Below are 23,342 nucleotides of genomic sequence, written 5' to 3' on the forward strand. Positions count from 1 at the left end.
CCTTTAGCAGGGCCATGCTTAAAAAAGAAATAGAAGAAAGAGTGATTGGGGGATTGGTAGAAAAGGGTGTGATTACTCTGACTGAGCAGTTGGAGGCTGTTGCACCTTCCACCAGCTCACCTAAAATAGCATTTGACATTAGTAAGCATGTGGCCTTAATACCTGTATTTCGGGATAAGGAAGTTGACTCCTATTTCAATGTTTTTGAGAGGATAGCGGTTGCTTTACAATGGACGCTTCTGCTTCCCAGAGGAATTTCAAGCACTGAAACTCCCCTTAGCCGTCTGTTATCTCTTTCTCCCGAGTTTGATGAAACACTGGAAGTGATAAGAGTGGGTGGCAGATTAAGACTGATTAAAGATCCTGATCCTGATACTATCCATCCCATAGTACTTGACCCTAAACATCCTCTAACACCGCTTCTGAGTCAGGACTATGACATGCGATTCTTGCACCCAGGACCTGATAGAGTATTTGCTGAAATACGCCATGCTTACTGGATCCTCCGAGGCAGACAAGCAGTTAAAAAAACATCAATGGTCATGTACTGGGTGCAGAAAATGGCGGGCAAAACCAGTCTATCTGAAAATGGCAGACCTACCGGCCTCCAGGCTGAGGTTATGGAAACCTCCTTTCTGGTCTACAGGAGTAGACTGTTTTGGCCCCCTAAATATTACACTGGGGCGACGGATAGAAAAAAGATGGGGAATACTGTTCAAGTGTATGACCACCAGATGCATTCATATTGAACAGCCTTGACTCTGACAGTTTTCTTATTGCATGTAGAGGACAGCCCTTTGAGCTCCTTTCAGACTGTGGCACCAACTTTAAAGGAGGAAACGGAGAACTGAGAGATGCATTTGCTGCCATGAATCCACACCACTGAGAGAACAGTTAAGTAAATCCCAGATACAGTTCCATTTTAATCCTCCAAATGCCCCGCACTTGGCGGGTGTTAATTTAGAACCATGGATAAGTGTGACCATCAGACAATTCAGCTCATGTCTTTGAGTATCAGACATTCACAAGAGGAAAACTAATGCTAGAGCCATTTCATCTATGTCTACTGTACTTCATGTGTATAGAATCTTTAGTCCATGAATATTTTTCACTCTTGTTGAGAATTTAGATTTTGAGAAAACGTTTCAAGATTCCTGCATTTTTATAGATGCCCCTGATGATAATAATGATTGTTCTTTGAAGCTCTTCATTAAGAAGTAATGTAACACTTTGCCTCTCAGACAGCCAGGCTTTGAAAAATGTAACCTCTGAATCACTTTTCCCATCTGTCTTTTAGGATACAGTGCCTACTAATGCCACCTTGACTGTGTGCAAAGCAACCATCATCACTGTGGCTTTTACACAAAAGTCTTTGTGAAAAATGTTTTGTCCGTCAGTATAAAACCTGCTGCAAGACAGCAACCACAAATATTACTGCAACTTTGGCATCCACGGTGACTCCAGCGTCCACTCCAGCATCCATGGCGACTCGGCGTCCACAGCAGACCATCAGAAAAAAAGATGCAAAAAAAACAAACATGTTTTTGCTTGCAGTTATGGGAGGAAGTTTGCTGACTTTCCCAAGGAAGGCAGAGCAACACTCTAAGACGACCCACCGCCTGTCCTCAGGAGCAGCGTGAAAGAAGGCGGCGCTCAGGCTGCACTGTGGTCAGTAATACACGCTCCATGGATTGTTACAAAAACTGAGTAAGGGAAATTAACTTGTTATGTTGTTAGTATCTAGTGTCTCATGAGGGTTATTGATTCTTATGGAACTAAAACTAAGTATTTACTGACTGTATACACATAAATGACACAAAAGGTACATTCAAGATGCTGCACAGAGACATGAATAAAACACAATACAAAGCAGGAAAATAGGCACAAACAAAACGGCATAAAATAAATTAGAACAGGTTAAAGTACACATTTAAATATAGGATTAAGTTAGTGAATCAGATTCTTTCCTTGACAAGCAGTTTACATGCAAAGCAAATACAGAGAAGAAAGAAAATGCAGTTATTTCTTAGGTTTTCATTTGTCAGAGGTACGTTTGATATTATTTTTAAGATCATTTCAAGTTCGTTTTTGTTTGACTGTTTAAATCATGCCTGTGATTCACTGTCACAGTTTTTCGATAAACTTTTTCCACATGAATTCAGTCACTTAATTGTGAGTAAACACTTGTACACAGGACAGAATTGTGGGGTTTTGAGGTTGATACCAGTGGTGTTTTGTTTTTGTTGTGAAAACATGAAAACAAAACATTTTATTGCACTATGAAATGCACACGTTTAATATTGCTGTATTTATATTTTGTCTCCACTGTAGGACAATGGTCTTAACTTTATAACCTTATTGTACAAAGTAAAAATGTCAAGGATACACATGCATACCAAAAAAAAAAAAAATCATAATGAAAGTGCAGCTTCATTTTATACCACAGGGTGTCAGTGTTTCTTCTGAAAATCAGAGGGATTTTAGACCAGTCCAGATTTTTAAAATAGATGAAGTAGTGCTAACTCAATCAGTTTTTACCTCTACTAAATTAAACATTTTGGGTGACAGCTATGTCAGCTTAATATTCATCTGTGTTCCAGGAGATTTGCTTGGTAAAAAATTTTTTTAATAATAAATGAAAACAAGTTGTTTTAAGTGATTAGCCATTTTATTAGTGGTAAGACAATGAAGTCATCAATATCAGTGTTACACCAGAAGCTAACCATTTTAAGTTTGCCAAATATTTTCACTTTGGATCATTTGTAAATGTATAGACATAAATGACAGTGACCAGGTTATTTTCACACAAAAGGCAGATTCAAGATGCTGCACAGAGACATAAATACAAAGCAGAAAAATAGTCAAACACAGCATATAATAAGTTGAAAAAAAAGGTAAAAAGATTACAAAGAAGTAGAAAAATGATAGTAAAAAAAATATAGGATTAGTTTTAATTCAGACTCTTTCCCTAAAGCAATACATGACTACGGTGTAGGGCTAAAACAATTACTCGAATAATCCATTACATTAAATGAATCGTCAACTATTTTGATAATGGGATTATCATTATTAAAAACAAGATTTATGATCTTTTTAGCTTCTTAAATGTGAATATTTTCTGGTTTCTTTGCTCCATAGAACAAATAAATCATTAAAACTGAATAATTTGAGAACATCATCATTTCCATGTTTGACAAACACTGATCAATATTTTTCTACATTACATGACATTTCATGGACCAAACGATTACTCCATTCATCGTGAATTAATTGATTATGAATATAATTCTTAGCTTCAGCTCTACTACGGTGGCCTTGAAGTGCAAATCACCAACACAAATAGGAAAACACCGTCAACTGAAACCTAACAACGGCAACTGAAACCCAACACAGTCAACCGAAACCAACACCGTCAACCGAAACCAACACCGTCAACCGAAACCCAACAGCGGCAACTGAAACACAAACGTCAACGACTGAAACATCAGCTAAAACAACAACCAAAACACAAGAACATTAACTGAAACTGGTTGTTGCATTTCAGTTAATGTTGTGTTTTCCCATTTGTGTTGGTGATTTGCACTTCAAGGCCACCGTAGTAGAGCTGTAGCTAACGAATATATTTATAATCAATTAATTTTCTCAATGAATGGAGTAATAGTTTGGTCCATAAAATGTCATGAAATGTAGAAAAATATTGATCAGTGTTTGTCAAACCTGGAAATGACGTTCAAGTGATTCTGTTGTAATGACTTCTTTTTTCTATGGAGAAAAGAAACCAGAAAATATTCCAAAAAATAAATAGAAATGAACAGTTAACTTATTGTTCACAAATCCAAAAGACGGAACAACTCCCAATGCAGCACTTAAGTGTGAATTATACATGAAGTTAAAGTGTCAAGAATCAGGTGACTTTTGCAATGGAAAAAAAATAAAGAGCCATTTTCTATTAATTTATACAAAAATAATTCTTCAAACTTCTTCATCCACGCTGATGGGGTGAAGTGGCTGTGGCGCCCCCAGCTGGCCGCACTAAAACTTCAAGGCTCAAAAAAAAGAAAGAGGAGAGAAGGGATAGAAAGAAAGTTAGACATAAATAAAGTGGCAGTGAAAGAAATATGTTGACAGAAGGGAGAGTAAAAAGGAAAGTAATAAAGGATGTAAGAAGGAAAGAACATAGGAATGAAGGAAGGGATGGAGGAAAGAAATAAAAAAATGAAGGAAAAAAAGGTGCAATGGCAGAAAGAAAGAAGGGCTAGAAAGAAATGAAACGATGGAAGGAAGGGGAAAAGGAAAGCAATAAGAGGATGAAAGAGGACAGAAAGGAAAGAAAGAACAAAAGAAAATAGAAGGAAATCTGTTTGTCTACTCACACAGGTAAATCACATCCAGTCCAGTCAGTGAAATCCAGTCCATGTGTTTCGCTGCTGGTTTCTGTGAACGCATGAAAACAGTAAATTAACTTGGGGCAACTTCACGTTATCGTCTCTGTCCTGCAGAGGCTGATGCTGCTCCATCATCCTTTCCTCGTCTCCTCTTTCCTCATCTCCTTGTCACGCAAACATGGACAAAGTGTGTCTCGGACCGCGTCTCACTGATATGTCCTGTCCCACAACTTAGACAAACAGTCGGACAGGACTGCGAGTCTGTTGGTGTCGGACAGTTTTGCTCTTCGTTCACAGCGAAGAGTCCATTACAGTCCCTGCACTGTGAACGGTCATCAATGGGAAAAGGGGAAGAGGGATTGGGGATGATAGAAAGAGGACGGAGACAAAAGAAGGGGACGTTTACAACATGAATGACGCAGACAACAATGACAAACAAACATTGAAACACAAACGTTGCTAACGCTGACTACTCTCACTCTGTCCTGAACTAAGTGTGTGGATGCATGGATTGTTGTTGTTGTCTGACTTAGCTACGATAAACATTTCCATCAGTAAGTCCATTTTATCTTGGGTATAGTTTAATTATTAATAGAGAGAGGAGAAACCCAACAATTCACACAACGAGCAAGCACCAGTGGCAACAGTGGAGAGAAAAAACTCCCTTTTAACAGGAAGAAATCTCTGACAGAACCAGACTCAAGATGTGCGGCCATCTGCCTCGACCGGTTGGGGTGATAGGAGGTAGAGACAGAAGACAGCGAGAACAGGAGCAGAACAACATCAACCACAAACATGTTACAGCAATGTAAAACACACCAGGGGCCCCCATTTTGTGCTATTAATATAAAGTTTTAAGGTTTTATTACTACCGTCGCTTTGAGTAACTATTGTTGCTGTGGAAGCAACTTTAAGGTTTTACTTTTTGTCGTCGCTTTGACTAAGTTTTGCGTTGCTGTGGCAGCAACTTTTAGGTTTTACTTTTTGTCGTCGCTTTGACTAAGTTTTGTGTTGCTGTGGCAGCAACTTTTAGGTTTTACTTTTGACGTCGCTTTGACTAAGTTTTTGTTTAAGTGCATATATTAATACAGATGTAACAACATAATAATGTAACATGTCGTGGAGATGTCGTGGAGATCCGCCAAGCGTTGCCTCGAGGTCAAAACCATGTTGTCTCCTTTCTGGAATAGAGAAGGAGGAAAAAAAAAAAACCCACAAAGCAACAACAAAAACCAGTCAATTGAGCCACAGGAGGATATTGGGATACTCACCACCATAGGTTCTTTTTGTCATGGTGGCCACTGACCAGGGGGGGCTATTCCAGAAGTACGTATCTGTTCTGGAATAGATTAGAAAAAACAAAAGCAGCAGCAGCAAACATCCCAGTCACTTGAGTCACAGCTCAGTTCTGACTCGTCATACAATAGGTGGACAGATACAACAAACTACATGTACAACAGATCTGTACAAGAGATCTTTTTTACAAAAGAGATATGCTACGCCAAGTACAGTCCAATCCAGTTCCATAGGGTCCAATCCAGTTCCATAGGGTTCAATCCAGTTCCATAGGGTCCAATCCAGTTCCATAGGGTCCAATCCAGTTCCAGTGTATCGGTCACAAAGCAGCAACAAACAGCAGTCACAGGTGGGTTTGGGGAGATTTGCCACCCTTTTTCCATTCAGGTGGCGCAGACTGGTAGGGGGAGGGGACTGTGGATCCCAAGTTTCCAAGTTCGGTGTTGCATTGCGACGGATCCTTTTCCTTTGGCTTGCACCCAATAAAATGTATTGCACCCAATGGCCTGAACCAACTCCAGAAACAGTACATTGTGCCCAATGCACTGCACCAAAACAATACATTGCACTGTGCAGATAGCACAGCACACAGCACACAGTCAAACAGCCTTCAGTCACAGCTAAGTGCTGTTTGAAGGTCATGTTGAAAGTCACTGTTTTGTAGCATATTTGAGAAACCCTTTAAAAAAACCTTTAAATATAGCTTTATAAAGCCTACAACAGGAAAAAGGACTCAGTTCCTCCCCTGCTCCCTCCCTGGGTGCAGCAGTTGAGATTGAGCCTGAGAAATACCTTGAAACCATGAAATACCGAGAAACCATGAATTACCTTGAGAAACCATTTTAGCCATTTTATAGGGTGCACCCGCTGGCATTAAAGTTTTGCTTCCTCTGAAGCTTTAGTAATATTATTGTGGTCCTATATAAACCTTTAAATATAGCTTTATAAAGCCGAGAACAGGAAAAAGGACTCAGTTCCTCCCCTGCTCCCTCCCTGGGTGCAGCAGTTGAGATTGAGCCTGAGAAATACCTTGAAACCATGAAATACCGAGAAACCATTTTAGCCATTTTATAGGGTGCACCCGCTGGCATTAAAGTTTTGCTTCCTCTGAAGCTTTAGTAATATTATTGTGGTCCTATATAAACCTTTAAATATAGCTTTATAAAGCCGAGAACAGGAAAAAGGACTCAGTTCCTCCCCTGCTCCCTCCCTGGGTGCAGCAGTTGAGATTGAGCCTGAGAAATACCTTGAAACCATGAAATACCGAGAAACCATGAAATACCCTGAGAAACCATTTTAGCCATTTTATAGGGTGCACCCGCTGGCATTAAAGTTTTGCTTCCTCTGAAGCTTTAGTAATATTATTGGCTTTAACGCTTTAACGCTTTATAAAGCCTACAACAGAAAAAGGACTCACGTCCTCCCCTGCTTCCTGGGTGCAGCAGTTGAGATTGGAGCCTGTTGGGGTGAAGAGATGATAAGAATGAGAGCAGAAAATAACCTGTAAACCAGCAAAAGCCAGCGTTTATTTATGGCGTATTTCCACCGAATCTACTCGCCTCATGTCTGCACTGATATCTGCACCGTACGGTTATATTGTGTGATGCCGGTCGCGGACCAGACAACTTTTAATTATTGAGATTTTAGACCAGTAATTGGGATCAACCCAGGTTTTAGGATTGTCAAGAAGTTTAACTGATCTAAAGTTCGGCGCTGTTCAGCTTGATCTGCCAAGTTTTGATCCATGTCAGACATCTCTTCTTCTCTTCCAAAAATAGCACCTGCTATCAGGTACTGTGGTAGTGGAAACGCTACTTCAACCGTGCTGTGGCGAGGTGAGTAGAGCCCGTGGAAATACACCATTACCGATAAGGCAACTGATGTTAGCGGTGAAACACAGAAAGTAGAAATAAAAAAGAATTTAAAGTACAACTTACCTCTCACGCTCCGCCCTCCCCTGCTCCCCTGTGCAGCAGTTGAGATTGGAGCCTGTTGGGGTGAAGAGATGATAAGAATGAGAGCAGAAAATAACCTGTAAACCAGCAAAAGCCAGCGTTTATTTATGGCGTATTTCCACCGAATCTACTCGCCTCATGTCTGCACTGATATCTGCACCGTACGGTTATATTGTGTGATGCCGGTCGCAGACCAGACAACTTTTAATTATTGAGATTTTAGACCAGTAATTGGGATCAACCCAGGTTTTAGGATTGTCAAGAAGTTTAACTGATCTAAAGTTCGGCACTGTTCAGCTTGATCTGCCAAGTTTTGATCCATGTCAGACATCTCTTCTTCTCTTCCAAAAATAGCACCTGCTATCAGGTACTGTGGTAGTGGAAACGCTACTTCAACCGTGCTGTGGCGAGGTGAGTAGAGCCCGTGGAAATACACCATTACCGATAAGGCAACTGATGTTAGCGGTGAAACACAGAAAGTAGAAATAAAAAAGAATTTAAAGTACAACTTACCTCTCACGCTCCGCCCTCCCCTGCTCCCCTGTGCAGCAGTTGAGATTGGAGCCTGTTGGGGTGAAGAGATGATAAGAATGAGAGCAGAAAATAACCCGTAAACCAGCAAAAGTCAGCGTTTATTTATGGCGTATTTCCACCGAATCTACTTGCCTCCTGTCCGCACTGATATCTGCACCGTGCTGTTATATCAGGCAAATTGTCAAAGATGCAAATCAGGCGATGGCTTCATTTAGCGACTTTTAGGACAGCCAATAGCTACTTTCCTTACTGAAGAGTGGGCAACAGTGGCGTGAAACTGCGGTGACTTCGTTTTATACACAGTGTTGGGCATCTTAGTTTAAAAAAGTAATTAGTTATAGTTACAAATTACTTCTCCCAAAAAGTAATTGAGTTGGTAACTCAGTTACCACATTGTAAAAGTAATTAGTTACTCAGCAAAGTAACTGACATTATTTTTTATGTTCTATATCGCTATTACATTCTTTAACATCCTATATGTCAAAGATGTTACCTGAATTACCCTTACCCTAAACTTTGAATTGAAGGGCACAATTGACACACAAATGTTGACTTAGGTAAAGAGAAACAAAGGAAAAATGTGGCCTTTCAGTAGTGCAAATCTCTGTATCTGTATACCATTGCACAATAAACAGGGCACTATCCAACGCTTAAATATTCAGTCAAGTAACAAAATTAAATATTGAAAATAAACAATATTCACACACTTTGCATTCAAGTAGTAAACCAATACACACAAATGCTTCATTAAGTTAGAGTTGCTCGAGGTTGTCGTGGACAAACTCCTTTTCCCCGGACATAGTGCGCACGTTGTAATGTTTAATGCTACTGAATTTTATTTTGATACACCGGAAATAGAAAGTACGTCATGACATGCTAGGATGTAAACAAACAATAAAGTGTGGCTAGCAGAACTCCCAAGAAAACTGCGTGTATCTGAATGTATTGACGACATAAGTTCACAACACACGTTACATATACATTCTTTCCTTTTACCTTGATAAGGGAGAAGTAGTGTCGATATTTCCATTTAAAAAACGCTACGCTTTCCTGGCTCACCGCCATTGTCTCTGTCTTAGAGCACCCGTCCACCCAGCCTATCATCATTGCATTTGCAACGGTGTCGTCATCAATCATCTCCACCCCTGCTCTCTCCCGGCAGCTGACGTGAGGCTGTCAGATAGACCGACAGCGCTGCGCTTCATTCAACCGAATTGTGCCACTTTACATTCGCAGTAACGGTAACGGCGTTGCAACGATAGAAAAGGCAATTAATTAGATTACTCCATTACTGAAAAAATAACGCCCTTAGTAACGCCGTTACTCCCAACACTGTTTATACGCCACGCACACACGAGTGATTTGTCGAGCAGTTGTTTTCAGTGTCACTGAATCACTAGAATCAGTTAATTAAAACAAAAAACTCAGTCTCAAACAAAAATAAATGACTGCATTTGACACACACACACACACACACGCACGCACGCACGTTCATTAAAACCATTTGTTCAGAATTTCCTCCATGACCGGAGCACAGACACTGTCTGGCACAGTCGCTGGACTGAAACACAGAGGCAGTGTGATGCTGGTCGCGGACCAGACTCCTGTTAATTATTGAGATTTTAGACCGGTAATTGGGATCGACCCAGGTTTTAGGATTGTCAAGCAGTTTAACTGATCTACAGTTCGGCGCTGTTCGGCTTGATCTTTGTCAAGTTTTGTTCTGTGTCGGACTTCTCTTCTAAAAATAGCACCTGCTATCAGGTACTGTGGTAGTGGAAACACTACTTCAACGGTGCAAAGGCGAGTAGAGCCAGTGGAAATACGCCATTACCGATAAGAAGACAACTGATGATGGTGAAACACAGAAAGTAGAACAAAAAAAGAATTTAAAGTACAACTTACCTCTCACGCTCCGCCCTCCCCTGCTCCCTGGGTGCAGTAGTTGGGATTGGAGCCTGTTGGGGTGAAGAGATGATAAGAATGAGAGCAGAAAATAACCCGTACACCAGCAAAAGTCAGCGGTTATATATGGCGTATAAAACAGATGTTATGTCTTGATACTGTCTGTACTGACATATGTACCGTCACGGCACACATGCGGTTGTATCAGGCAAATTGTCAATGATGTAAATCAGGCGATGGCTTCATTTAGCGACTTTTAGGACAGCCAATAGCGACTTTCCTTACTGAGGAGTGGGCAACAGTGGCGTGAAACTGCGGTGACTTCGTTTTATACGCCACATACATACACACACACACACACGAGTGACTTGTAGAGCAGTTGTTTTCAGTGTCACTGAATCACTAGAATCAGTTAATTACAACTATTTGTTCAGTATTTCCTCCATGACCGGAGCACAGACACCGTCTGGCACAGTCGCTGGACTGAAACACAGCGGCAGTGTGACGACATTGTCAAGCAGTTTAACTGATCGACAGTTTAGCGCCGTTCGGCTTGATCTCTGTCAAGTTTTGTTCTGTGTCAGACATCTCAGACAAAAACCTGCTATCAGATACTGTGGTAGTGTAAACGCGACAACTTACCTCTCGGCCCCTCTCCCTCCTACTGCACGATTCTCGCCAACGCGGAAGTGGCTTTTATAGAAGGTTTTCAGTATTGGCGCGAGATAGCTCAAACCAATCAGGAAGAAGGGAGAGTGAACGTGGGCTCGTCTTGGGAGGGGGCTATTATTGATAGCCAATGAAAAGGAAAAATGGGTTGTCCACTTTTGTTTTTTTTACCCATTTTTCATTTTCATTGGCTATCAATAATAGCCCCCTACCAAGACGAGCCCATTTTCTGCTCTCATTCTTATCATTTCTTGACCGGAACAGGCTCCAATCTCAACTACTGCACCCAGGGAGCAGGGCAGGGCGGTGCGTGAGAGGTAAGTTGTACTTTAAATTCTTTTTTACTTCTACTTTCTGTGTTTCACCACTAACATCACTTGTCTTCTTATCAGTAATGGCGTATTTCCAAGGGCTTACTTGCCTCAGCACGGTTGACGTAGCGTTTCCACTACCACAGTACCTGATAGCAGGTGCTATTTTTAGAAGAGAAGAAGTAGAAGAGATGTCCGACACAGAACAAAACTTGACAGAGATCAAGCCGAACAGCGCCGAACTGTAGATCAGTTAAACTGCTTGACAATCCTAAAACCTGGGTTGATCCGGTCTAAAATCGAACCGGTCTAAAATCTCAATGATTAACAGAGGAGTCTGGTCCGCGAACGGCATCACACTGCCGCTGTGTTTCAGTCCAGCGACTGTGCCAGACGGTGTCTGTGCTCCGGTCATGGAGGAAATACCGAACAAATAGTTTTAATGAACTGATTCTATTGATTCAGTAACACTGAAAACAGCTGCTCTACAAGTCACTCTTGTGTGTGTGTGTGTGTGTGTGGCGTATAAAACTTAGACGCATATCAAGACATAACATCTATGTTATGTTAAGTTTTTAATAATGATAATCCCATTATCAAAATAGTTGACGATTCATTTAATGTAATGGATTATTCGAGTAATTGTTTTAGCCCTACACCGTAGTCATGTATTGCTTTAAGGAAAGAGTCTGAATTAAACCTAATCCTATATTATTATTTTTTACTATCATTTTTCTACTTCTTTGTAAAATTTTTACCTTTCTTTTTCAACTTATTATATGCTGTGTTTGACTATTTTTCTGCTTTGTATTTATGTCTCTGTGCAGCATCTTGAATCTGCCTTTTGTGTGAAAATAACCTGGTCACTGTCATTTATGTCTATACATTTACAAATGATCCAAAGTGAAAATATTTGGCAAACTTAAAATGGTTAGCTTCTGGTGTAACACTGATATTGATGACTTCATTGTCTTACCACTAATAAAATGGCTAATCACTACTTGTTTTCATTTATTTATTTTATAAAAAAAAAAAATGACCAAGCAAATCTCCTGGAACACAGATGAATATTAAGCTGACATAGCTGTCACCCAAAATGTTTAATTTAGTAGAGGTAAAAACTGATTGAGTTAGCACTACTTAATCTATTTTAAAAATCTGGATTGGTCTAAAATCCCTCTGATTTTCAGAAGAAACACTGACACCCTGTGGTATAAAATGAAGCTGCACTTTCATTATGATTTTTTTTTAGGTCGTATCTTTTTTTTTTGGTATGTATGTGTATCCTTGACATTTTTGCTTTGTACAATAAGGTTATAAATTTAAGACCATTGTCTTACGGTGGAGACAAAATATAAATACAGCAATATTAAACGTGTGCATTTCATAGTGCAATAAAATGTTTTGTTTTCACAACAAAAACAAAACACCACTGGTATCGACCTCAAAACCCCACAATTCTGTCCTGTGTATAAGTGTTGTTTACTCACAATTAAATGTCTTAATTAGGAATAAGTGACTGAATTCATGTGGAAAAAGTTTATCGAAAAACTGTGACAGTGAATCACAGGCATGATTTAAACAGTCAAACAAAAACGAACTTGAAATGATCTTAAAAATAATATCAAACGTACCTCTGACAAATGAAAACCTAAGAAATAACTGCATTTTCTTTCTTCTCCGTATTTGCTTTGCATGTAAACTGCTTGTCAAGGAAAGAATTTGATTCATTAACTTAATCCTATATTTAAATGTGTACTTTAATCTTTCTTCTTTTTACCTTGTTTAACCTGTTCTAATTTATTTTATGCCGTTATGTTTGTGCCTATTTTCCTGCTTTGTATTGTGTTTTATTCATGTCTCTGTGCAGCATCTTGAATGTACCTTTTGTGTCATTTATGTGTATACAGTCAGTAAATACTTAGTTTTAGTTCCATTTTTATTTTCATAAGAATCAATAACCCTCATGAGACACTAGATACTAACAACATAAGTTAATTTCCCTTACTCAGTTTTTGTAACAATCCATGGAGCGTGTATTACTGACCACAGTGCAGCCTGAGCGCCGCCTTCTTTCACGCTGCTCCTGAGGACAGGCGGTGGGTCGTCTTAGAGTGTTGCTCTGCCTTCCTTGGGAAAGTCAGCAAACTTCCTCCCATAACTGCAAGCAAAAACATGTTTGTTTTTTTGCATCTTTTTTTCTGATGGTCTGCTGTGGACGCCGAGTCGCCATGGATGCTGGAGTGGACGCTGGAGTCACCGTGGATGCCAAAGTTGCAGTAATATTTGTGGTTGCTGTCTTGCAGCAGGTTTTATACTGACGGACAAAACATTTTTCACAAAGACTTTTGTGTAAAAGCCACAGTGATGATGGTTGCTTTGCACACAGTCAAGGTGGCATTAGTAGGCACTGTATCCTAAAAGACAGATGGGAAAAGTGATTCAGAGGTTACATTTTTTCAAAGCCTGGCTGTCTGAGAGGCAAAGTGTTACATTACTTCTTAATGAAGAGCTTCAAAGAACAATCATTATTATCATCAGGGGCATCTATAAAAATGCAGGAATCTTGAATCGTTTTCTCAAAATCTAAATTCTCAACAAGAGTGAAAAATATTCATGGACTAAAGATTCTATACACATGAAGTACAGTAGACATAGATGAAATGGCTCTAGCATTAGTTTTCCTCTTGTGAATGTCTGATACTCAAAGACATGAGCTGAATTGTCTGATGGTCACACTTATCCATGGTTCTAAATTAACACCCGCCAAGTGCGGGGCATTTGGAGGATTAAAATGGAACTGTATCTGGGATTTACTTAACTGTTCTCTCAGTGGTGTGGATTCATGGCAGCAAATGCATCTCTCAGTTCTCCGTTTCCTCCTTTAAAGTTGGTGCCACAGTCTGAAAGGAGCTCAAAGGGCTGTCCTCCACATGCAATAAGAAAACTGTCAGAGTCAAGGCTGTTCAATAGTTCAATATGAATGCATCTGGTGGTCATACACTTGAACAGTATTCCCCATCTTTTTTCTATCCGTCGCCCCAGTGTAATATTTAGGGGGCCAAAACAGTCTACTCCTGTAGACCAGAAAGGAGGTTTCCATAACCTCAGCCTGGAGGCAGGTAGGTCTGCCATTTTCAGATAGACTGGTTTTGCCCGCCATTTTCTGCACCCAGTACATGACCATTGATGTTTTTTTAACTGCTTGTCTGCCTCGGAGGATCCAGTAAGCATGGCGTATTTCAGCAAATACTCTATCAGGTCCTGGGTGCAAGAATCGCATGTCATAGTCCTGAATCAGAAGCGGTGTTAGAGGATGTTTAGGGTCAAGTACTATGGGATGGATAGTATCAGGATCAGGATCTTTAATCAGTCTTAATCTGCCACCCACTCTTATCACTTCCAGTGTTTCATCAAACTCGGGAGAAAGAGATAACAGACGGCTATGGGGAGAAATTTCTTTACCAGATTTCAGTGCTTGAAATTCCTCTGGGAAACTCTCAGATTGGGCATGAGAGATTAGTGCAATTTCTACTTTGGTTCTTGATATGCTTGTAGGGTCAGAATTTGAATGACAGGTTGCGGTTCGCATTATTTGATAGGTGGCATCTAACAGATTTGTCCAGGAGCTGTATTCCTTTGGATCGGGTAAGTCATATGGCTTAGCGGTTTGTGTGAGACCACAGAAAAGAGGTTTTCTCAACTCTGTGGTTATCTCTTTAGCAGCAGTTGGACAGACAGGCCATTGACTAGAAGGGAGGTGACGGAATGCAGGACCATTATGCCATCGATGTGTGCTCGTCAGCTCTTTGAATGGCTTACCTCTGGTAATATCGTCTGCTGGGTTTTGTTTGGTGTCTACATACCTCCAGTCACTGGCTGAGGTAACTTCAAGTATCTCCACAGTTCTGTTGGCCACAAATACCTTATACCTGCAGGACTCAGAGTAAAGCCATGTTAATACTACAGTGGAATCAGACCACAGGTAAGTTCTGTCAATAGGGACCGTTAGTTCAGATTTGATCAGTTTACTTAGCTGGGCTCCAGTCAGGGCTGCAGATAACTCCAAGCGCGGTATAGTTAGCTGCTTCAGAGGAGCAACACGTGATCTGGCCATTACAAGTGAGACATTAGTTTCCCCCAGCTGGTTTGTTGTTTTCATATATGCTACTGAACCATATGCCGTTTCTGAAGCATCACAAAAAATGTGCAGTTCCCTCTCTGTTACTTTTGATGAAGCATGGGGATTGTTAACATCGTACCACCTGGGAAAGGAGATGTGGGCCAGATTCGTAAGTTCACTCTCCCACTCAACCCAGGCATGTTGTAAGTCACTTTTAGGTATTGGCCGATCCCATTGCTTGTTATTTACCCAGAGCTGCTGGAGCAGGACTTTGGCCCTGGTGGTGAATAGGATAATGTAGCCCAACGGGTCATATTGTGAGGCCAGCACTTTCTACACATTTCTCATGGTTAGAGTTTAGTAGGAGACAGGTCTGTGCCTATAGCCCAAGGTATCAAAAACACAATGCCAGCTGCCCCTAGAGCACCCTCTACAGGATCTACGCCGATCTGAGCGCAAACTTGAGAAAAACCCTAAATTGGCCGACATCTACAATAACGAGATCAACAAACTGAAGGAGACCGGCTATGTTGCAGACCTTGATGCAGGACAGATTACAGGGTCACAAGAATCATGGTATATTCCCCATCACTTGGTAGAGCATAATGGTAAACACCGCGTCGTATTCAACTGTTCTTTTACACATGAAGACCAAACATTAAATGACCAGCTCCTCCCTGGCCCAACATTAGGTCCATCACTGCTTGGTGTCTATGGAATGGAAGCCCATTTCCGCCAGAAAAAAAAAAATTGAGATAAAACTTAATAAAAGAAAATATATCCTCTAAGTAAGTCGAAATAATGAGAAAAGTCATAATTATGAGATAAAAAGTCGAAATTATGAGATAAGAAATGCGCATGCGCCTCAATGGCAGCGTTTTCAATGGTCCCTTCATCCATCATCTCGCTGGCCTAACCATGCTCACAATATGCAACCCTAAATGACGTCGTTGCTGTTAAAATGAGTTGTGTCCACAGACTGTGTGGAAAAGTTACATATACATCCTGTATATGTATATGTATATATATATATATATATATATATATATATATATATATATATACACACACATATACATACACACACATATACATACTTAGGTGAAAAATGACAGAGAATCCAGGCTAGCAACGTTAGCTTCTTTATTAACAGACTGCAGCTGAAAACACACCGTCAACAACCAAGTAGGTCCAGCTGCAGACCCGCAGACCAGTCAACGACCCCCACTCAACGACACACCCCCTCACACTACACGACACTCTGATTGGGTCACAGAAGAAACTGCGTCTGAAACGTGATGACGTTGACGAAGTAAGAGAGAGTCGGAAAAACACGGGAGAAACGGTACAAAATGACGGAGGAAAAGCTAAGAATGGATAAAAACACATTTTGATATTGAACACTGGATGAATAGTCATTATTTGTGTACATTAAATCAAGTAAGTGTGGTTTATTAACCAGTAATGTCTGCATGCTGTAACGATAGCGATTGTAACAGCAAGCAAGACGCAGCGATTTTTTTCCTTTTATTTATATGTACAAGTTATAACATTGAGACAGAGGGTCTCATTTTCAACCAAGAAACGTATGCTCTCTCTCTCTATCTATCTATCTATCTATTTCATCTTTAAATGACTCTGAGAAGTTGCACACGGGTTTGCTATTTTGAAAACTTGTGACCTCAGTTCTACAATTGTTAAGATAAAATATTTGATGATGAATAATATTTTTCATGTGTAGAAATGAAACTCTGTTGAATCACGGTCAACAGTGTCATTTGATTTTGATTTTATTTCAGTTAGCCCGCATATATTTGAGGACAGGGAAAGTCTTACAGGCAAATGCAGTCCAGTTCATTACTACTTGATTCTGGATTAAAAATGTTCCCATGTTAAAAATACAATTTTATTTTACATTTTCTCTTATAGAGCAACACTACGTTCAGTAATGGAGCAGGCCCTGAGCTGAGGAGATGTGATTGTGCCAAACAAGGGGAGCTTGTGGCTCATCTGCAGGGACAGCGACGGTCAAGTGTAGAGTACGGTGGTAAGTCCGTCTATATTATCAAATAGTTTTTCATTTCAATGCTGAAAGGCCTTCATTTCCCCATGAGCCTTACATGTTATGAACTATGACGTTATGTCTGTTTGTCCTGACCATGGATAAGTGTGACCATCAGACCCTCATCCCTTTTACTCAGAATAAGTAAACTTAACTAATGCTGGAGCCATTTCATCTATGTGTACTGTACTTCATGTGTGTAGAATCTTTAGTCCATGTGTATAGTGATTCTATACACATGGATAGGGATTCCACTATAGTGATTCTTCTTTGAACCTCTTCATTAAGAAGAAATGGAACAATTTGCCTCTCAGACAGGGTTTTAAAAAAAATTATTGTTTTGTGTTTCTTGAAACTTATGAATCACTTTTCCTGTCTGTCTTTTAGGATACAGTGTATACAAATGCCACCTTGATTGTGTGCAAAGCCATTATCACTGTTATGACCCGGCCCGTTATGGAGAGCAGTAACAAGTGATTGGGAATTAGAAATGAGGTGGAATGGGTTAGAGTGGCTTTTCCAAACTCGCATTTGGCCAAATTTAGAGTCAATGTAGCGCGGGCTAAACGGTCAAAAACCTGCTCTAATACCTGCATGTGCTTTTCCCATGTATCTGAATAAATGATTAAATCATCGAGATAGGCGTCACAATTTGGCAAACCAGATAATATGGTGTTAACTAGTCTCTGGAATGTAGCAGGAGCGTTACGCATACCAAAAGCTATTACATTGTACTGGCAGAAATTATCAGGTGTGACAAATGCAGAAATTTCTCTAGCGCGGTCCGTTAAAGGTACCTGCCAATAACCTTTTAGCAAGTCTAACTTGCTGACAAAATTTGCGGTGCCCAGGTTATCAACACAATCCTCCATGCGAGGGAGGGGATACGAATCTCTACCTTGCAATAATCTGTGATAAACCTGGGGCATCCATCTGAAACAGCTTCAAGCAAACACAGCGAACTCCACGGACTGGAACTAGTAGAAGCCAAATCATTTTTCAGAAGATAACTGAAACTGACGTTTAGTCTGATTGGCACGGTAAGCATGTTGTTTTATGGGGCGCGCATCTTTTACCTCTATATCATGTTTCAAGACAGCTGTGCGGGTTGGAACATCACTAAATAGGCAATAATAGTGGCCAATTAGCACCTCCAGAGCATGTTGCTGTGCAGTGGTTAAATGCTGCAAACAGCATGACAGGTTAGCAAGCATCTCTGAATTTGGGAGGCGGACTGGCTGATGTGTAGGGTGGCACATCTGTGGATCATCTCCGTGGGGAGTGCCCACAGACTCTGTTGCAATGAGAGCAGCAACTTTAACATCTGACTGTTCGGCTACTAAGGGTGAGGGAACAGCAGTCTTGAGTACCTGTCTAAAGAGACCAGACTTAAAATTAGAGCCCTGGCCTGTCTGAACCACCCGTGGTAATCCAAAAGTAGAAAAAAAAACTACAGTAAAGCTTTCACTACAGCACTAGCGGTTATCGAACGGAGAGGAATAGCCTGTGGGTAACGAGTGGCAGCACACATAATAGTTAACAAGTACTGGTTTCCACTTTTAGTTCTCATGAGCCACTGACATCACATGCTGGTGGCATTGTGCAGGAACCACCATCTGGTAAACAGAATCACAATCAGGGTCACCAGTTACAAAGGAAGGCCATTTACGTAACAGTATCTCACCATCCATAATAGATATGCCACTTTTTCATCCCTTTGTTTGTCGTTACTCACCACCTTGGCAAAACACTCCCACAGTGTTGGGTCTGCTTCCCGCATCTGGCTCAGGCGCTCTCGGCCGACTTGAAATGCCGCTCCTCCAGTTAACGGCAGTTTCGGGCCAGTCGGGGGCGCATGTTCAGCAGATGCATCCTGGACAGCTCTCAGCCGCTTTCTTTTCCTCTTTATCATCTGAAAAAAATTGACATGAATAAACTGTCAGACAATTAAACTTCATCGTCATCTGGGCCAATTTTTCGGGAATGAGCGCGAGTTATAGCGCAGGCTGGGAATACATTCGGGGGCGTCTGACCTGATGTCTCGTTCCCATCACACTGTGGTTGATCTAGAACTTCTAGTGTGGGGGTTACCTTGCCTCCTGTGATATCGTTCCCCATTAGGTGTATGATACCGGGGAATGGCAGTTCAGTACAAACCACTACTGGGAAGAATCCAGTAACCAGGGAGGACTGAATATGGACACGGTGCACTGGCCTCGGCATGTATCCCATTTCAACTCCTCTAATAACTGAACTGTAATGACAAGTAGAGTTATCGGAGAACGGCAGAGCTGATGCTAGAATAACAGATTGAGAGCATGCAGTATCTCTCAAAGCCTGTATGGGTTTTTTTATCAGCTGACTCACCAGTCCGTGACACAAAGGCATCAAACAAGAATGGCTTAAAACAGTCATCAATTTTCTGATCAGATGAGTCAATGTTCGCACCACAATCTGCGTTAATCAGTCCTACACCTTTTGCTTGAGAAGGGTGACAGTAACAACATTGCCTTTCCTCTTTGGGCCCACGTGGATTAGAGGATCTGGGAGGAGAGGAGGGACGTGAAACAGCAGAGACTGGAGAGAAAGCAGATTTATGAGTTAACACATACTCATCAGCCAGCACAGCGGCAGCAGAAAGGGTGTTCAACTTCTGTTCGTTCAGGTACACCACAATGTGCTCAGATAAACACTTCTTAAAGTCTTCTAATAGGATCAGTTCTCTTAATGCATTGTAATCACCAACTTTACACGTTGCACACCATTTATCAAATAGAGTTCCTTTCTCACGGGCAAACTCGACATAAGAGCAGAAGCTTTCTTGTGACCTCTGAACTTCTGTCGGTACGCTTCAGGCACAAGTTCATAAACTCGTAAGATAGCCTGTTTGACAGTTTCATAATTTAAGCTATCTTCAACAGGAAGTGCAGCTATAGCATCCTGGGCTTTACCGTGCATTTTACACTGGAGCAGAAGCGTCCATTGTAAAGCAACCGCTATCCTCTCAAAAACATTGAAATAGGAGTCAACTTCCTTATCCCGAAATACAGGTATTAAGGCCACATGCTTACTAATGTCAAATGCTATTTTAGGTGAGCTGGTGGAAGGTGCAACAGCCTCCAACTGCTCGGTCAGAGTAATCACACCCTTTTCCACCAATCCCCCAATCACTCTTTCTCTAATTTCTTTTTTAAGCATGGCCCTGCTAAAGGGAATATTGAAGTGAATCGCTATCTCTATTAAATCATCCTTCCTGCAACTATGTACTTGGTCAACAGTGGGATGGGCTACAAATATCTTCAAGTTAAACTTTTCTGCCATGGTGCGGAGTAGCTAGCAGCATTCACTCAAGCAGACAGCTGAATCCCTAATGAGCTCACTTAACACACCGAGTAATCAACGGAGCTCAACAAACTCTCACCAATTTAACTAAACACGTGACAGACCCGATTCCATTGCCAGTTTACAATTACCAATGTGTAATTTTCATTTCGATCCCGGACGAGCCCCCATTTATGTTACGACCCGGCCCGTTATGGAGAGCAGTAACAAGTGATTGGGAATTAGAAATGAGGTGGAATGGGACAACTGGACTGGTTTAGGGTAAAGTCGGGCATTTAATTAAATAAGGAGGGTGCACATGCGCAAGAAAACATAACAGAAGGAGGCTATACAGGTGCTGACAAGTAACTAAAACACAAAATAACATCAACCGCTATTTAGCTCTTGGAAAAAAAAGAAGGAACGCCAAATAACTAAAGGAGGTCAGCACCCATAAGCTTTACATAACATAACAGCACAAAACAAACAAGCAGCTATTCTGCAAAAAGAACTCAACAAAAGCAAGAGAGAGACCATCAAGGTACTCTCTAAACTAGTTAAATGTACACAGATTCAGCACACTGGCTAAAACCACTCAAATAGGTTCCAGCCAGGCAAAACTAAACAAACACTCTATTTCAATATGCTTTAACACAACGGACTGTCACAGTATGTAACCAACGGCGAGGCGAACTGATCACTGACTCACAGCCGCCATGAACTGAGGGCACACAAGCTATTTATGTTGCAGCTGGGGTTGATTGCAGAGTCTCGATTGGTAGATTTGGTAGACACACAGCTACACCAATCACAGACGCAGGTGGACAGGAAGCAGGAAGTAGACCGCCTCTGCTTCGGCCGGACCAATCCTCATCAGGGAATCACACAGCTTGCTTTGCATGCCTGGCAGAATCACTCATGGGAACACACAATGAACATACACTAAACGGCAGCCAGCAGCGGCCGTAACCCTGTGGCTTTGTGAAAAATGTTTTGTCTGTCAGTTTGAACCCTGCTGCAAGACAGCAACCACAAATATTACTGCAACTTTGGCGTCCACGGTGACTCCAGCGTCCACAGCAGACCATCAGAAAGAAACATGTATGGTTACTATGGTACTGTGTCATTCTGAATTCAACATGGATCTCTTTTGGAAGTTGTTGACATTTGCATTTGAGACATTATGTAACAATTGTGATTGTGATGATGGTCTACAGGTGCCAGAGGACACTGAAGACCATCCCTACAGCAAAGACTTGGTGAGTCTCAGCATTTCTTTCACTCATCATCAACCACACAGATCCTTACTCTCTCAGTCAGGCTTATGTGTGTGTCCATTTAGAGCAGTGATGTTACTGTGGCCAGACAAGAGGACACGTCTTCAAAGTGTCTTGTGCTATGTAAGGAAGTGCAAATGATCATGAAGAGAAAATGTCTTATTCAAAGTACTTCATCACATGTATTCACTGTTACATATTTATGCGTTGTATCATTTAATTTTAGGAAAGATCCAACAAGCCAAACAGCAACCATGTGAGTCCAGTTGTCTGTTAATTCATGTCATTACTCAGGATGAAGGCATGCTGCAATACCTTAAGGTGAGTGACAATGGCATTTTGTGTGTGGTGTTTGTGCATTTATATATGAATACCCAAGCTAAACACCTATAATATATTTATAGAAAATCATCAGAGGCAACATTGTGTCTCCCTGGGCCAAGAAGGAGGACAGGGTCTTCATTCTTTTTGAAGATGATGACCAAGTGGACCAGGTGATGCACTTCTTGTCTGGAGTGGTTGAAAGTCCACAGACAGATAAGAAGTCTGCAGATCCTGTGGCTTCAATCATACAGAGGTGAGATATCAGACACTGACACTGATTTGTAGACTACATGTTTTATATGACTTCATATGTCTCCTTTTAACACACGCTCACTGTCCAACACAAGCTTAAATCTTCATCATTGATGTATGTCCCTGCAGCTGTACTCTCCATCTCCCTGGACAAAGACTGAATTTCTTGAATTTCCTTCGGGATCAATAAAGTATCTATCTATCTAAACTGATCATTTAGGAAACTGTTAATCCAATTTTCACAACAGTTTATATCCCATAATGTATGTGAGTGTCATTAATGACTTCATTATTTTGTTATATCATTTTGTCTCATCAGCGAGATAACTCAGTTTCAGAGCCACATGTCCAAGGAAGCAAGGCTCAAACTGGAAAGCCTTAGAGAGTGAGGCCTTTGTCAGGTGCCTGTAATCCATGACAACTGACAAATGAAAAATGTAAATAGTTAATTGTCTGCTATGCATACAAATAAAAACGATATATCATTCATTACTTGTATTCATTACATGGATTTGAAAGTTATGCAACTTCCTGTGCAGAATCAAGGGTTTCAGTGCTTTTGTTTTACTTTCATCAAAATACCTACTGATGTCCAACTGGCTGGGTTTGATTCAGATACCAATGTTTCATATATCTTCCCTGAAATAGATAACATCTCCTTAATGACACACTCAGCAGATCTCGTCTACTTCACATCTGTCTGTCACCACCAGCTGGACCACAGCAGCACAGAATTTTAGGAGGGTTTTTTCCAGGTTAAAAACATGATCAAGTAGACTTTTATTAGTTTCAATTGTTGGATAAAAGTCTCTTGTCAACAAGTGTCTGTGAAATACGCGTGTGTAAATAAAGTTTCAATAAATGTAACGTCATCACGTTTCAGACGCAGTCCCTTCTGTGACCCAATCAGAGTGTTGTCGAGTGGTCT

At 40.9% G+C, this 23,342-nt stretch overlaps 2 long non-coding RNA genes across 14 annotated transcripts; one reads left to right on the forward strand and one right to left on the reverse strand.

Annotated features, from left to right (window-relative positions):
- Window positions 1–3,722: 3,722 nt before the first annotated feature.
- LOC122785394 lies at window positions 3,723–13,930 on the reverse strand. Of its 5 annotated transcripts, XR_006362283.1 has the most exons (8): window positions 13,878–13,930; window positions 13,103–13,472; window positions 10,076–10,128; window positions 8,150–8,201; window positions 7,619–7,670; window positions 5,657–7,139; window positions 4,374–4,434; window positions 3,723–4,046 (listed from the first exon to the last, which is right to left on the reverse strand). It is a non-coding gene; the product is annotated as an uncharacterized LOC122785394 (long non-coding RNA). The 5 variants fall into 5 exon arrangements; XR_006362282.1 differs by lacking the exons at window positions 13,103–13,472; window positions 13,878–13,930 and adding an exon at window positions 10,718–10,791 and having other exon boundaries at window positions 3,726–4,046; XR_006362284.1 differs by lacking the exons at window positions 13,103–13,472; window positions 13,878–13,930 and adding an exon at window positions 10,718–10,791 and having other exon boundaries at window positions 3,727–4,038.
- Window positions 11,045–22,573, forward strand: LOC122785392. Of its 9 annotated transcripts, none has more exons than XR_006362277.1 (7): window positions 11,046–11,061; window positions 17,108–17,225; window positions 21,779–21,820; window positions 21,904–21,961; window positions 22,065–22,159; window positions 22,243–22,415; window positions 22,544–22,573. It is a non-coding gene; the product is annotated as an uncharacterized LOC122785392 (long non-coding RNA). The 9 variants fall into 9 exon arrangements; XR_006362281.1 differs by lacking the exon at window positions 11,046–11,061 and adding an exon at window positions 19,779–19,905 and having other exon boundaries at window positions 16,443–17,225; window positions 21,882–21,961; XR_006362276.1 differs by lacking the exon at window positions 11,046–11,061 and adding an exon at window positions 16,593–16,618.
- Window positions 22,574–23,342: the final 769 nt, after the last annotated feature.

This window comes from Solea senegalensis, linkage group LG19 (assembly GCF_019176455.1).
Source record: "Solea senegalensis isolate Sse05_10M linkage group LG19, IFAPA_SoseM_1, whole genome shotgun sequence".
Classification (NCBI taxonomy): Eukaryota; Metazoa; Chordata; class Actinopteri; order Pleuronectiformes; family Soleidae; genus Solea; species Solea senegalensis.